Source organism: Cygnus olor, chromosome 1 (assembly GCF_009769625.2).
Source record: "Cygnus olor isolate bCygOlo1 chromosome 1, bCygOlo1.pri.v2, whole genome shotgun sequence".
Taxonomy (NCBI): domain Eukaryota; kingdom Metazoa; phylum Chordata; class Aves; order Anseriformes; family Anatidae; genus Cygnus; species Cygnus olor.
Window position 1 is genome coordinate 207,716,648 of NC_049169.1, and position 16,633 is coordinate 207,733,280.

The 16,633-nt window shown below is 45.8% G+C and overlaps 1 protein-coding gene across 4 annotated transcripts in view; it reads right to left on the reverse strand.

Annotated features, from left to right (window-relative positions):
* FAM168A (family with sequence similarity 168 member A) overlaps positions 1–16,633 on the reverse strand; it is a 175,994-nt gene that overhangs the window by 126,654 nt on the left and 32,707 nt on the right. Inside the window, exon 1 of one of the 4 annotated variants that reach the window (XM_040544660.1) lies at positions 14,839–15,039. The exons of the other annotated variants lie outside the window; for them this stretch is intronic. The gene's annotated coding sequence lies outside the window, so the exon portion shown is untranslated. Of the gene's footprint in view, positions 1–14,838; positions 15,040–16,633 lie in introns of those variants that run through there. 4 annotated transcript variants of the gene reach the window in all.

Genomic DNA, 16,633 nt, shown 5'->3' on the forward strand with positions numbered 1-16,633 from the left:
AAAAATCCAGTTTCATGTGGATCTCTCTCTTAACTTCAGTGAGAAGGCGCAAGGCATAAATGCAAGCACATAAATGTAATTACGGCTGCGTCAAGCTCCTCGCTGTACTCTCCTGCTCCATCTCGTGCCCGCATCTCCTCCCCTTCCAGCTGGAGTCCTGGGCTGCCACGTTCCCTAAGCACAGCGACTGCCACACATGTACAATTTAAGTGGATTTGCAGAGAAACACAGCCAGTCCCAATCCAGGCCTTCACGTAGAAGCACAAAGACATTTATTTATTAGGGAATTGGCCAAAAAATATATATATATAAAATATATTCTAACAAGGAAAAATACAACACGTGAAGAGCCAAGGGTAGATGTGAAAATGGGAACACTGCATTTTTAATTACCAATCTATGTTGGGCAATGTGTTAAAAGTCTCTCGGCATACACCTGAAGTATCTATGTGATATCTGAAGTATCTATGTGCCTCTCCCCGAGGAGCTTTCATCCAAGCCATCCCATAAAGATTAGTTATCCCGCACACAAATACTAGCCTGTAATTATCAGTGTTTCCTTGTAGTTTCCTTGTAGTTATTAGTGTTTCCTTGGCGAAACGAGCATTAGGGCAGGAGAAGGAGGCTCTTCTCCCCAGTGTTAATATTCTTCTTTTCCTGGGTGTTTGCAAGTCTAACCCAGGCTCATTGTTCAGCCCGTTAAAAGAACTGGGAAAGAAGAGGGATCGAGAAGCAAGGGCTTCAAGAAGTCTGAATCCGTATCCCTCTCTAGAGGCACAGCACCAGCTTCCCGGTTGGTGGGTGAACAGCATCACCAGCGGGAGGACTGCCCGACAAAGCTGCACGTGGAAATAAAATTTTCCTGAAACACGACGTGGAAAGAAGAAAAGGCAAAATATCACGAGCTAGAAAATGCTTTCACGCTTGCCAAATTCTTGTTGTTTTAAAACTACCACCTGCATGCCAAAGCATCTGAAGGGATGCTGGGACCATCCTCCCGCACCCCTGCGCCAGGCACGGAGCGAACCTGGGGATGTGCAGCCCCCAGGATGGGAGGCAAGACCAAGGCTTAAAGCTTTCCGAAGGCGTGTTTGGTGCTGGTGAGGGCTTTTGTCTTGTTCTGGCTTCTGCAGACACAGGATGTTGCTAACCTTCTCTCTTCAGTTGGTCCACACGGATTTTCCCTTCCTTTGCTGTATACCAGACTTCTGCACGTGGGAAGCCCTTGGTTTAGGGTCAAGACTCTTCCAGCTCCTGCCTACTGCTCTCAGCTTCCTCCCAACCCTTCTCAAGCCTTCTCTGTAGAGCCAAAGTTGCTCCAACATGCTGAATAAATTCATTAGCCGAAGTAGAATACATTTTGCGCAAGTTTCCCATTAACTTCTAATTTCCTAATTATTAGATTACATGCTCTAGCTTTTAAAGCAAATTACCTCTATCGAGTTGAGCAAAGAAACCTAACAAAGGATTCCTGCAGCTCACTCCCTAAGTCCTCCCTTCCCTCCCATTTTCTCCTTGGTGTGAAAAAGTTCAAATCCTTTAACGTTTCCTTAGGAGATTACTGCAGCTACTTAGTAAGAAAACTTGCTACCTAATATCTTCATCAACTACAAGGGGTGTTTCTAGCAGGGAAAGAATATTTTTCATTTTGTTCCTATCCTCCCCTCCTATGACCTCCTGCTCCAGTGGCAGGAGCTGGGTACATGGATTATAAAATAGATTACGAGTTAATTAGAACGTATTGATTAAAAAACTCGCCTTGGGAGACTGCAGATTGCTACGATAAACTTGTGTTAGCATGACTCATTTAAAAATACACTCCACAACTTATCAAGTGAAGATAAAAACATTCACTAAGTGTCTGACATGCTGGAAGGTAAAAAAAAAAAAAACCACAGCCGAGGAAATGACTTTATTCAGTCGGACAGCACTGCACAGCTTGCCTCATGAGCCAATTTTCTGTCTCAAAGACCGTCCTGAGACCCTGAAATGCACGGCCATCCATCAGGACACTCACCAAGACTGGGATTTTGGAAGGAATGGAAAAACATTAGGAGCTAAAAGTCCAGCTGGGCAAGGTCTAACCGATGCTTGAGCAGAGCCAGGCACCTAAACACGTACCTCAACCAAATCCTTTTCCATAATGCCTTGAGTTTAACCCTCTGAGTATCCACAGAAAAGGAACTTCATGGCTCCAACAAATAATATTTATTGGACGTTACTGGATGGACGTGCCATCCCTTTCCTATACCTGCACCCTATTTTGTCCTGGAGCATCACCACCCTTCTGCTCCGCTTCGATACCGAGCTCGCAGAGCCTCCTGTGCCCAGCTGCGTCCTTACCTCAACCACATTCCTAATCCCAGGCAGGAAAAATTCCCCAAAGATCACAGAAGTAGGTGCTGGCACTTGCCTACCTCCTGCTTTCATCCGTTTGTCAAAAACACTTCTTGAAGTATTGAAACCAAGGTACTCTGGGTTTGTTATTCTCTCTTGTGCAATTTCTATATTCTAAGATATTTAGAGGTTTCTAAGTCACAGACAACTTTGTAGTGACAGAAAAAAGTTAATTAGCTAAGACTGTTAATTGGAACAATTTATGGCACCACTGACAACACTGAACCGTCAAATGAAAACAGAAAAAAATGTAGTGTGAAAAAGCTATATGCAGCAATCATCTTAAAAACTAAAAATAAAATGTACAGCTACAGCAGCCTCGGCTTGACCTTTATCTATTAGAAAAACACAAAACCCAAGGAAAACATTCTAATACGAGCCTTCGTGGCATTAAAGGAGAGGGATTAAGGAGAACATGACAGGCAATCTATTCGGACATCAGGCCGAGCATTGACAGGGCTCCGACCTCTTCAGATGCACAGCTGAGAGCTAATTCATGAAACCTTTACTCCAACAGCGAGTAACTACAGACTACAACTTAAAGGTGTTAATACCGGGTGCGGCGTTAAGCTGGGAGCAAGGAAATACCATACAGAGGATACCAGAGACATTCGTCACAGCATTTTGTGTATTCACTATCAAAATTAAGGAATAAAGGGGCGAAATGTTAATGAATGTGCACAGGTTATCCAGAGCAGAGCAGAGATTAGGTCTTCTCAGGACACATCAAAAAAATAAAAATAAATAAATAAATAAATAAATAAAAATTCCCTGAGAAACTGGTGATACTGGCAAAAATATATATATATAATAAATAAATAAATATTAAAGAAAATCCCTGAGAAACTGGTGGTACTGGCAAAAAAAAACATGTATATATATATCTATATATAAAATGAAATCCACCTGGAGGAATCGGAAGCCAAAAACATCCGTGGCACTACCTAGCAGGAAACCAAGGCACGGAAAGAAATAATTTGGGAACACAGAGCACATCGCAGGAAACCTCCGTGAGGCCTTTCTCATTTCCTCCCCCAAAAACTGCCTGCCGTCCTGGTGCCATCGCAACCGTTACGGGGCCATGCAGCAAACCAGATTAGTGAACTGATCTGGGCTTAAAACAACCTTTTTTTGCTGTTCCCTGACCCAGTTTGCCAGATGGCCCCTCCGGCAGCTGCAGCAGCTCCGGCGAGGTAGCGCGGCGATGGGAAGAGGCAGCCGAGGAGGAGCAGGAGGGGCACAGCTCCTTGAGCCAGTGCTGAGCTAAGGAAAGCATTTCGGTGGGATCTGATGGAAGAAATGGGAAGCATTTTGAGCAGGATTGCTTGCAGAGCACGCCTGTGATGCCCCACACCTCCGTGCACGCTCTCCGTCCCAGGGCACGCGATGGCCTTCCACCATTACAGGTATTAAACACCATGAAAACACACCTTGTGTTGTTTTCTTTTTGTTTGCTTATTTTCCTGTGTGTTTTTTTGTTGCTGTTATTGTTGTTTTGTTGTTTGTTTTTTTTTTTTGTGGCTTTGTGTTTTTTTACCTACAGGGTATCAGGGTGAAACTGAGAGGTAAGAAAAGAGCAGAAGCCATTAAAAGCGGCCAAGTTGGGCAGCATCCATCCTTCAGGATCGTCCTGTCATCCCAGCCTGCAGCCTTCCGGAAATACAGGCGATAAATATCAGTGTTCGCTTCTGAATATCGCCCCACCACACCTCCCTCTGACATCACTTCTGCTGCACTGTTAGATTTACTTTCTTACGAAGTTTAAGGCAGAGCAGGACTAGGAAACGAAGCAAATCACATCCCCGTTTTCACTGTTCTGCCACTTACTGATAAAACAAAAAGCCTAAACCACTGGCAAACTGGAGCGGTTGCTTTTAGAGCCAAAGACCGGTAAAAGGACAACTGCTGGTGAAACCCCAGCGATGTTCTGTCTGCGCTGCTCCTGCTGCTGTTTGGCTCAGGAAAGGATCCCCTGGGTGCAGGACCTGGGATCCCGCACGACAACAGCACGGGCGGGTTCAAGAAATCGAAGGCAGCCATTCCAATCTGGATTCACATCGCCAGATGAAGACAACTTCAATAAACAAAGCGAGATCGGTTTTGCATTTACATTTAAACCTACCTAAAAAAAAAGACTACTTCTTATAAGGCCAGTCTTTCAAATGTGCCAGTTTGCAAAGAAATGTTACTACGTCTGCTACATTTTTTAATCCAGAAAGATACACACTGGTGACAAATACATTTATTCAAACACTTAATTTTCACTTTTTTTTTTTTTAATGCTATTTGCTATTCTAAGCATATGTTCTACTCTAGTTTATTAATCTACTTTCAGTTTATACAGTCCATCTTTGAAGCAAGTTTCTTCTTGTATTTCAAAAACTCTATCACAGTAACCAGGCTCAATACACTGCCTTGCAGTAGGGTTCAAACACATATTTAAATTATCTTGTTTATTTAATTGGTATTAAAGCAGTAAATGGTGAAATAAAGAGCTCGTTTCTTATTTGCACAATCCTCCAGGATCTCTAAGGTCAGATTTCATCCTCTCAACACATTAAACATTAAGTGTTTACCATCATTTAAAAGATGCAGCTTTGAAAGTGGAAAATTGTCATCTAGAGATGGCAACTCTCTAAATATTGAGACCATTGCCACGAGTCTATGAAAAACTGGAGGCCCCAACATTAAATGTTACCTTTGCTTTACCCTTGAAAAATGCAATAATTCCATCCAAGCCACTTCAACATCCTTACAGCTGTTGTCCCTCTGTAGATTGACGCATTAAAAAGCAACAGTGACAGTGTTGAGATCTTAAAGGTCTGCGTGCAACTGGACAGCGATTCAGCTAGGTCCTCTGGAGGCTACCAAACAAAATGTAGAATGGACAAAAGTCCACGTGTATTTGAATGACCTTCAGTGGCATTCTCACACAAAATACACTGCAAGAAACCACATGTCATGGATTCCCACAACAAGAATAACTTCTGTTAATTTTTTTGCCTAAGCTTTAAGGCTTAGTTTTCACTTACTGCCACTTCCAACTTGCTATTGTGGCCCTCTTGAGAGCAGGGAAGCAATACAGTCACACTCAGCAACCTGCCATTAAATTCAGCATCCACAGCCCGTGGTGGGCTAACACCCACCATGGTTAACATCAGAGAACATCCCGAGCTGGAGGGGACCCACAAGGATCATCAAGTCCAACCCCTGAAACTATAAAGCTTCATGAAGTCTTTCTGAGAAGGTACACTTTTCCTATGCCACAAATTTACAACAAGAAGGTGTCCATAAAACTTACTATCAGGTTTGGGTTCTAGAGCCTGGCTTTCATTGACTCTCCCTTAACAAGCCCTAAGGGTGCTGGATGAAGTCCCGCAGCGGTCTCCTGGGGACAGACAGACATTTCCAGCAACAAAAGACATGCTTTGCAAAAGAAGACATTTATTTGTCAAGTGGAACACTCTATTTAGGGACAGAGATGAAACAATTGACGCAGGTCTCACCAGTCCTGGTGGTTTTATCCACCCTTTGTCCTGTCCTGTAAAGCCACCTAACGGCTTCTAAGTCAAACTCCACAACAGAATCACCCGTTAAAAGTAGACCTTGATCTCTTCTTGGTGTTCTGCTAATACAACCACATAAAGCAGAGATGTGTGATCTTTTCTCCGCTGTCCTCCTGACAGCAAAATCAATTTGCAGATTGTCGTATTGACAAAGAAACTTCTCCCTGCAGTTATTTCCGTTTGAAAACCCAGCTAAGGCGCATTGAGGAAATCATTGTCTTGCCAGTACAAGCTATGCCTTGACCAAATGATTTTGCTAGCGACCCTTTTGTCTCGAGAACCTACACCCAATCCTGCCAGGCTCCATGTCTTGGGAGAAGGAATTCTGGTCGAAAAAGTGATTCACAAAGTGATTTTTTACTTACCCATAAAGTTTCCGTAAGCAACAATCGACCATTTATCAGACCTTTTGTCTTCCACCATGCCCAAAGTGCGCACACGTTGACTTACATCACAGCAGCATCCCTGCGCTGAACTACATTTAATCAAGTAATTTATTGAGCCAGGCACACAGATTAGGTAGCCATAAAAATAACGTTAAGGTGGGTAACTGCTTTTCCATAAAGGTGTTCCCAAAGATCGCCACAAATTTTCAAGGACTGATTACTTTTCAATAACAAACTCATTTTTAAATAAGCTTAAAGGCAATTAAAAGCTAGTTAAGTCAACATTTCTTTCACTAGGGACTATTAAGCACTTGTTTAAAGCAGTCCCAATCTCTCCTTCCTCGGGAAGTCATTAGCCACAGCTGTCACCACAGACCTAGTTTTTCTCCGCTTGATTCCCTTTGCCACACAGAGTTTTATAGCAGCAGTGCCAGTGATGAAGCGAGCCCAAATTTAGAGCAATATCCACCAGTTCTTGAACAGATTACAAGAATCCCCCGAACACATGCAAGTGTTTCATCTCCCTGAGTACTGCAGAAGGATAAAAAAAGATCCTAGAATCCCAGAATCATTAGGGTTGGAAAAGCCCTCCAGGATCATCTGGCCCAACCGTCCCCCTACCACCAATGTCACCACTAAACCATGTCCCTAAGCACCACCTCCAACCTTTAAAATACTTGATAATGTAAGAGAAAAACAAAAAGCTTTCTTCCAGCCCTGTAACAGCTTTTGCGAAGGACTTGAATCATTTACTGGTCCTCTACCAGCCGCTCACAGCAAAGACCAAGTCAAAGAGCACTCGAGTCCGTACCACCACGTTGCATTTCTTGCAACCAGCCAGGTCACCGAGCGGGCCAGAAATTATCCATTATGAATTATTTAGTAACTAAGAGTGCCGAGTTTCACCATCTTCAGCAATGCCATCTCATACGCTCCCTGGGTGTCTGTTCAACCCTCCGTGATGTGCCGTGTCTCAGAGAAGCTACAGTTCATCTCCAAACAGCACTGAAAACGTGCCTACAGACAATATTCTGAGCCAAGCCCATTACCCTGCCCGTAGCTACCTCATTAAGATACCCAAGGAGCCTCATCTTCACCAGATCTCACCACAAAAAACATCTGAAGTGATTTGCATTATAACATTTCTGCAAGAGAGAACATTAGCAGTGCCCCTCTTGTAGAGATAAGGAATAAACCACATTACATAGACGCCTAATCCCTCAAAGATATTCAGAAGCTCAACTCCCACTGAACCAACGAAGTTAAATTCCTAAATTCCTCCACAGATCTGGGCAACGGAGATGTACCCAGGTCAGGGAGAAAGCTGTATTTCACGTTCATTTTTTGTTGCATGTTTTGGAGAACCTCCAAACGTGCCAAAACCTCCAAACGTGCCAGGACCTCCCAACCTTGGCGTCCAAAAATTCCTTCATTCCCATTGCGTGGCAGCATTTTCAGCTCCTGCTGTAGGTAGGGGTAAAGGTTCGGCCATTTCAGGCTTCCAGAAATCATAACTCCATTTTATTTCATGCGCTACACTGAGAGTTTTGCCCTCAGTTTGGCAGCTCCTTATACCGTATAATAACAATTAACTCCCTTCGGCATAATTTATATGAATCATTGATTTAATACAGATAGCTTAAAAAAAAAACAGAGACCTATTAAGTCATCTAAATGACCCTACCATCACCGCTGGATTGTTCCCGGCAGCACACTCTCCATGCTTGTTTTAAATGTGCTTGCCACAGCATAAGCACAAAAACTGTCTGCAAAGCAGAGACATGTTTCCCTAACATATGCTCTAAGTCAACACGGTGTTGGAAATCTTCAATTTATGACTAAATGTTGCACTGCACTTTTATTCCTCCGAATAGACTTGAATGTTTCTTGAGGGAGTGAAAAAGGGCTGTTTGTATTTCACTGTGAAGCAAGAATCCATAACGAATCCTTCCCTCGCGATTTCCAAGTTGGATCCAAGGCTTGCGTGTCCAGCAGACCTGCAACGCGCCGGAGCACATCGTCACGAAAAGCCCAACACACTGGAAGAGGGCGACCAGTTCTGGAAGCACCAATAACACAGACACAGATGTGCAGAGCATTTTCAGGATGTTTGATGGGTTGTATTGGGGTTTGGTTTATTTTGGTTTGGGTTTTTTGTTTGTTTTATAAGAAGCAGAGATGAGACTCTCTTCATGGAACTCCCACAGGCCCATTACGGGAAAAGCAGAACGGGAAAAGCCGTCGTCTCGCTCCCTGCTTCAAGGCAAGAACAATACTGGAGCTGTTCCTGGCAGATGTGCTTCTGAAACCTGTTCTTAGAAACCTTTCTGACGGGGATTCCCATGTTTCTTCAGGCAACAGTTCAGGTATTGTGGTTGGTTCCCCCCACCCCATTGCATAACCCATATCAAGCTTGTGTCTGCCACCCCTTATCTTATCACTTTGCACCTCCGAGCAGCACGCACCATCTCCCCCTTGTAACCTGTAAGCCCTCCAGGTGATGGCAGGAATGACAGAAACAAGGATCCCCCTGCACCTTCTCCAGATGGGGCATACCCGGCTCTAATATCATGCGCTCCCCAGCTCGCAGCCACCTGTAGGCTCCTGCTGGTCTCACCTCAGCACCTCACTGCCCTCATTGTGTCAGGGAGCCTCTTGGTGGGATTGTTCCAACCAAGGGGAAAGACGTCTGAACAGGAGCCGGCAGTGTGCCCAGGTGGCCAAGAAGGCCAGCGGCATCTGGCTCGTGTCAGGAGTAGTGCGGCCAGCGGGGCCAGGGAGGTGCTCGTTCCCCTGGGCTCTGCTCTGGTGAGGCCGCACCTCGAGTGCTGGGTTCAGCTTTGAGCCCCTCACTACCAGAAGGACATCGAGGCCCTGGAGCGTGTCCAGAGAAGGGCTCCGAAGCTGGGGAAGGGCCTGGGACACAAGTCCTGTGAGGAGCGGCTGAGGGACCTGGGGGGGTTTGGGCTGGGGAACAGGAGGCTCAGGGCAGACCTTATTGCTCTCTGCAACTGCCTGAAAGGAAGGGGTGGGGAGCTGGGGGTCGGCCTCTTCTCACAGGTAACCACTGATAGGACCAGAGGGATCGGCCTCAAGTTGTGCCAGGGGAGGTTCGGGTTGGAAATGAGGAGACATTTCTTCTCAGCAAGAGCGGTCAGGGGTTGGGACGGGTTGCCCAGGGAGGTGGTGGAGTCCCCGTCCCTGGGGGTGTTGAAGGCAAGGTTGGACGTGGTGCCTGGGGACATGGTTTGGTGGGTGACATTGGTGGTAGGGGAACGGTTGGACCAGATGATCTTGGAGGGCTTTTCCAACCTGAATTATTCTGGGATTTTATGACTCCGCACCCAGGAAGGGGTCCTGCCCTTGAGAACAACAAGCCCTGCTCCCAACTAAGCTCCATCCACTATTTCACTAGAGCTGCATCCCATCCCACCCCATCCCATCCCATCCACCAAGCTCTTGAGAAAGACGTTAAAATTTATGGGTCCTACAATCAGCCCTCAGGGAGGCCACACACAACCAACCTCAGGTTACATCAAACCACTGACCTCTGCAATCAGTTTTCCACCCACCTCAGTGTAGGACGCTGGCGGAGACTGCATAGAAAACCTTACTGCCTCTAAGGAAACGACACACAAAGCTGCTCATCCCCATACCAGCGTGATCAAGGTACCGTCAACAAGAGCTACGGGAAGAAGCAAGCACTTCTGCACAAACACCACCTAAATTAAATATACTCCGTGCTGTATTTGAAGTTAGCAGTGCTGGCAACGCGCTGCTGTTTTGCTGGCACTGCTTAGGAAGCCGCAATCTAAGGGGAGAAAAAGATTTGTCAAAGCAGTGATAAAACAAAGCTAAGCAAAATGATTTCACAGTCCACTTTAAGAGCCCCCTATGTGTGCTTGCTTGACCTACTAAAAGCCTGCCGCAATAAAATGCCTACCACACAAACGTACACGGCCCTCCCATGGAAGCCATTACCTTCTAAACAGTACATAAAAAGTGAAAAATAAAAATCAGCGTTTCAGGAAAAAAAAATAAAAAAGAAATGCCACAAACTCGCAAGAATTAGAAGTCTGTAATTTCATTTTATGTCTCACAATAGATGCTCCGAGCAGTTCCTTTGGTCAGGACAGAAAGGGTGCTTGGCTTCTTTGCATCAACCTTTGCTATTCTGGCCCCGTGGGACCTTCCGCAGCCTGGTTTTGGGTGCAATTCAGACAAATACGAAGCACATCTTACTGCTGAACACCGAGCAAAAACCAGGTGGGGGAAAGTAATGCACAGAACTGCCACCACTCTGGTGGATTACTAGTCTACCAAAGCTGAGTCCTGGGAAAAAAAAAAAAAACATGATACCGAAAGCTCAACCTCATGTCCTTCACACTCTGCTGCTGAGTACTGCATCCAGGGCATCAAGATTTTCAAAAACAGGGAAAGACAACAAAAAGTGGTGCTCCTTAACGCAGATGAACATACACTGGAGTGAGAACAGCTTGGAGAGAGTGGTAAAGGATCGTACGGGACAACTGCAGGAAAACAGAAGGCATCCAGGTCGGGCATTTGCCTGTTAAAGCATGAAAGGGCCTCCAGAAAAGTTCATTCAAAAGTATCAGAAGCCATAAAAATGCATCTTCGTGGGTTCTTGGAAAAGGACAAACAGATCAGAGCCATTTCCAGACGTCAAGCATGCTTCATTTTTAACTACAAGACTTTGTATTAATTCTAATGTATTTCTCAGATCAGTATTAATAAAAAGGTGTGAACGAACAGCCCCGTCTGCGCTGGGTGGTGCTGTATAAATACATAGGTGTAAAATAACATTCCTGCATAATATTGCTGGAGTCGTCCTCAGGCAGCACTTCAAAGCAGGGCCCAAGAACCCAGTACAAGCACTGGAGCAAAACATACGTGACAGAAGCTCCGTCCTCACTGAACTCTGCTCACAGCAGCCCCACTTCAAACACGTCTGAGTCCAAAAAAAAGAGAAAAAAGGCACCTCCTTATAAAAATGTAAAGAGTGTAATGGACTGTGTAAGGAAGGTAAGTTGCAAGGCCCTGAAACTCAGTCTCCTGGTTCCCAGATTACAAGAAGTGAGAGAGGAGAGAAAAATGCCCACTTTCCCATCTGGTACCAATAACGTTAATTTGTGAATTAGCGAAACGGACATTTTGGTAGAATCAGCTGGAATCCTGAATATATTCATTGAGAAATGCAAAGCTAGAGAGAGGCGTGAGGATAAAGCCTACCAGGTTTGATTGATGGCTACTCTGAAGGCCTGTCCATCACTAAAATAGTCCAGACACCAGACAAGTATTTCGTCTTACTCCTCTTCTGCACCGGCAATAAGAAAAGGTCCCCGTTGGAGCCCGCAGACTTTTATTGCTGTGTGCAAGTGGCACTCACAGCCACATTGCCTGCCCCTCGGCTAGTGGGAGAAAAATGATCCCAGGCAATAAGGCCAGATTTAACCTGGCAAAAGGTCTGCTTGTGGCCTGGAGAGCAGAAGTCCCAGAGCAGCACAAGTTTGGAAAAGCAACCGGTTTTCCTTCTTTCTCTGCAGTAAGTGGCTTAGGTTCTTGAAACCTTTGTTGTCTTGCTCTTCGAACAGTTTCTGTCAAGGGGTGCCTGTGACCTGAAGATGCTAAAGCATCCCAGGCTGAGCCTTTGGTTCCTTCTTGATGCAAGAACACAAAAGGGAAAGAGATAAGGTAGACTTAACAGCATCACTTGAAGTTTCAATGACAGCATATGTCATGAAGGAAAAGGAGACGGATTCCACGTGCTTTGCCAGTGACAAAAGCATTGGCATTTATCCCTCTTCTTTTTTGGGGGGATCCTTGTTGTGCAGCTAACAGATCAGTCTGTCTTCAGCTGGTCCGAGCTCAGTTCTAACCCCAGGCAACGCTATGTATTCCTAAAAATTCAAGCTGTAAGACTTTGAAGGTTCTCAAGGCTACAGGTCTCCCTTACGGACAGGCTTCCAGGTGGAGATCGGTGATTTTACAGGACCTTGAGCACCACCACGGGAAGAGCACAGAACTGAAAACAGGGAGACATGGAGAGAACGTAACGTTGGAAGAAGAAAAACATCAGTGGCTTGGGACAACAAATCCTAGCTAAGGATGTACAGATCCTAAGAAATTGGGCAGAATGCAGTCCTGCGCTGGGTGACAGGAAGGAAATACTAATGCCTCCAGATCTTGACTTCAAGCCCAGAACAGCAAAAACAAAGAGCACACACAGAGAGCGTCCCCGAATGTTGCTTATTCATACGCAGCACCATCTGCCTACCTGTCCATCGGTCCCAGAAGTGCTTCCCGTGGATATCCAACACACGCAGTGGCCGAACCACGGACAAACATCTCACGTGGCTGAATATCTGCATCTACCCACTGCCTTTCTCGGCATCCTTAGGTCATTAACACCGCCGGACTGGCGGCTCCTTGGGTATGAAATTGTTAAAGGTTATCAAACTGTTTACACTTCACCATTAATACTATTACTGCCATGTTTCCTGCTGCACATTTTCATTTCTTTCCCAAAAAAAAGCAAGAACCAAAAGGTTGCAGTACATTACGGTCACTAACCTGCTTACACAGTTAGTGACCCTAAGACTAAGAAATATTTAGCCTCCTTGGATATAAATCGTTGCCTTTATAGTCACGTCACATGCAAGAATTAGCCCTGAAAAGTATCTGTACTATAAAGGGTTTCCAACCAACGAAAAAAAATGATCCCCAAAACCTTGCTACTCAACTCCAACAGGGAAGAGCAGAGAGAAAAACTTGTATGAGTAATAGGAGAGATGTTCAGAGCTACAGATAATGCATCAAAATTTATCCTCCAACCTTTTACACAACCCCAAAATGAGTAATTATGTGCCAGGAGATATCATCTACTCCACAAATCAAGTCACTGAAAATACAGACTAAAAATGGTTTTTAAAAAAGTCAATTTATTAGAGATTACTGTGCAGACAGACATATGAGTGCTCTTGTGTACTTGCTGCATTAACAACCTCTCAAAAGCCACAGGAAAAGAAAAATCAATACTGTGTATTTTTTCTCACATCAATTTATCTACTGCTGAAAAAAATAACTTGCTTCTGCATACGTTCTGTGTACCATATCCAAGGTCTCCTGCAACCTGGGAAAACAAAATAAGGTTTTGCTGGTTTTAGCTGACGAAACCCTGCCTTGCTGCACTCAGATTTCGCTTTTGATAAAAACTGAAATTAGAAAAAAATTAAAAAATAAATAAAAATCAGTAGTCTCAGGCAACTTGGCACCAGTACACAGAGCCTTTGGTTTGCTGATCCCGTGCTACTGCTGCAAACCTGGAGCCCATTAGTGGTGAACTGTCCGCTAAATATTTCATGATTCTGGATTTCAGACATTTCCCAGGACAGGTTCTATCGCTAGAGATCACACGAACTGGCAGTACAGCTGCTAACTTAAGTGCATGAACTCAGGTTGCCTCCCCCAAGCACTTACAGTTTCCCCACCCAGGGATAAAAAATATCTACCAAAAGGATGCTTTTTTTCTCCCCGACTATAAAACAGAGAATTTCGCTGTATAAGTCTTTCAGAATGGCACTTTCACAAGAATCAAAATAAAGCCCATGATGGCGCTCCCTGTAGAGCAGACTAATCTTGCTTCCTTCATTTTCTTTTTCCAGGTCACCAGTTCACTTCTTGCTGCTGAGAGCTCCCAGCAGACTGTGAGAGGGCATCTTAAAGAATTCTTTGCAGCCGTAGCAGTTTACTGCCCTGTTATGAAAGTCTTAAGAATCCCTTAAAATGTTCCTGTGCATCTGCCAGAACGCAGACAAAGCCCTCTGCAGAACTAGTGCTGCACCCTGATTCTCCAGACTGGAAATTATTTCTAAATACACAATTTTTTTTGGCTTTCTTGCAGCTGGAAGAACCAGCACACCTGCCTGCAAAGCAGCTCTGGTGGTGGAAGGAGGAGAACGTGGTCTTCGCAAGGCAGCGCTTAGCAGGAGAAGTTCACGGGCTGGATGGCGAGGAACGGAGCAGGAAGGAACTGAAGAGAAACCAGGAGGACTCAAGCAGTCCCTGCAGGACTCCACCACCACCTGGATTTAGGTAGAGGTGCTGACGCTCCTCTCCTCGAATGCTTGCTCCCTCGCTGGCATCACACAACTTGCACAGCCAGCGGGGCTAATCCTGCCCCAAACCAGGCTTGTTTAGGAGTCCAGGTGGCTTTGGGCGATGGGAGGACTGACCTACACCACGAGGCATCCCCCAGCGCTGCCTCCCGGGGGCTTTCATCATTGCTTTGTGACCTTGGCTCCAAGCAGCGTGGCCAGAAGAGCTTCCTAAGGAGCCACAACCCCACAAATGATCCTGCAGGAACAGAGCTGGGCTCCTTCTGGCAGTTCCCACCCCGTGTGCCACAGGACAGGCTGCCCTCCGAGCGGTGGGACAACAGGGTCCTGCTCTCCCATCATTTTCGTTCTTACCCTTGGAGTCATATCACAGCAGCTCCAGCTCCTTCCACCTCCCTGCAGCCACTTTCTGCTCCGCTTCTCAGCCCCTGCTTGCAGCAGCCCTCTCTCCTCCACGTCTCCTCGCCGCCAGAGACCACTGCTGGACTCGAACGGCTGCCCTTCCCCTGAAGGGGAGCACTAATTCAAATGTCACCAGCCACTAAATGCCAAAACCTGGAGCAGAAGATATTTTTTAATCCAAAAGGAGCTGAAGTTGACCAACGCGCACAAAACCCGCGAGGAGCCGGCGGTCTAGCAGATGCCGCTGCTGCACGAGCCTCATTTCTTTACAGAGCTGGGCTAAAAATGGAACCAGCGATCGCCATCACCATCTATGTTTAGACCCGACATTCTAAACAATTCCTTCCTTTGCAGTTAGTTTTTGTTTTTTGTTTTTTTTTTTTCCCTGAAACTCTCTTTGGCAGGAGAATTAAGCAGCTGCCACGGGGAGCAGGAACTGAGCTGAAACGTGCAGCAAGGCAGCGCTAGCAGCGGCGACGCGCCAGCTGGGCGCCTTCCAGGTCACTGCAGCCTGCCAGCCCCCCGACGAGGACGACCCGGCAGCTCTCGGTGGCACACAGCTTGCTTTTCTCCTGCCTATGCGGAAAAAAAAAAAAAAAAAAAAAAAAGATAACTCCCATATAGGTAAGTGCTGCGTGCTGCGAGCCACGCAATTCAGGGTTTAAAGAGGTTTGCCAATCAGATTAATACGTTAAAGCTAAAGAAAAATAGCCCAGAAAGACTTTTCACAGGGAAAGCATTCCGCTTCAGATTGTACTTGTCTTCCCGTGCCAAATTGGCAGGAGAGCTATGTAATTACAGCATTTTTGCAAACAACATTAATTTATCGCAAGCCTGTACAAGGTAACCCTTACATACATGTACTTTATGTAGGGTGGAGAGAAAGGATGTTGCAGCTTTATTCCACCCCACAATTAAACCGCTCTCCCAGAAAAGGAACACTTAAATAAAGCCACTGCCTGCTGGCATGGACGGCACAGTCCCTAATCCATTTTCAAGGGCAGAAATACCCCAACACAGAGACCCTCTGCTTCAGGGACACCAGGTTTGGAGACAGGGGAAGGGCTGCTGTATGTGTTGGGAGGCATCAAACTTTGTGTTTGTAAGGTCAGGGTGTACCACCGTTAGACCAAAATACGGCCACATACGTGTACCATAAAAATACATTATCAGACAAGCAACGTCGTGTGCTACAGGTTTGTTTCCCTTCATTATAGCAGCATGTCAGCTCCATTAAGACACACAACTAACCTGATTTCACAAAAATTGATCGTATCCCAATTTTCAGTTGTTCTCCCTGTCGCACCCAGTACATCTCATGTCCATAAATTACAGACTTGCCTGATTTTCTTAACGTTACCCAAGGGTCCAGAGTAATGCAGGAGAGGCCCAAACACAGGGTGCCAGAAGGGGACAGGCCAGGACTTTAAGACCAAGCACCTGATTTCCCCTCGGACCGAGCTGGACACCTTCCTTCCCCTCTTTCTCCCTCCAAAATTCACCCCCTAACCATTTACAGCTGAGATGCTGAAGGGATTATGATCCGCGTGTGTGGTCCCCGGACCTGCTGGCACAGGATCGCGCCGCATGGCGTACGCCCCAAAATTGTGCCAAACAACTTTACCGCATCAAACCACCGAGATTCTCTGTTTCCCAGCGACACGAGGCACGTCCCTGTTCCCTGAACAGTCACAGTCAGATGTGGATGGAAAGATGAGACCCTTCATTTCACCAGGACCTCTACAGG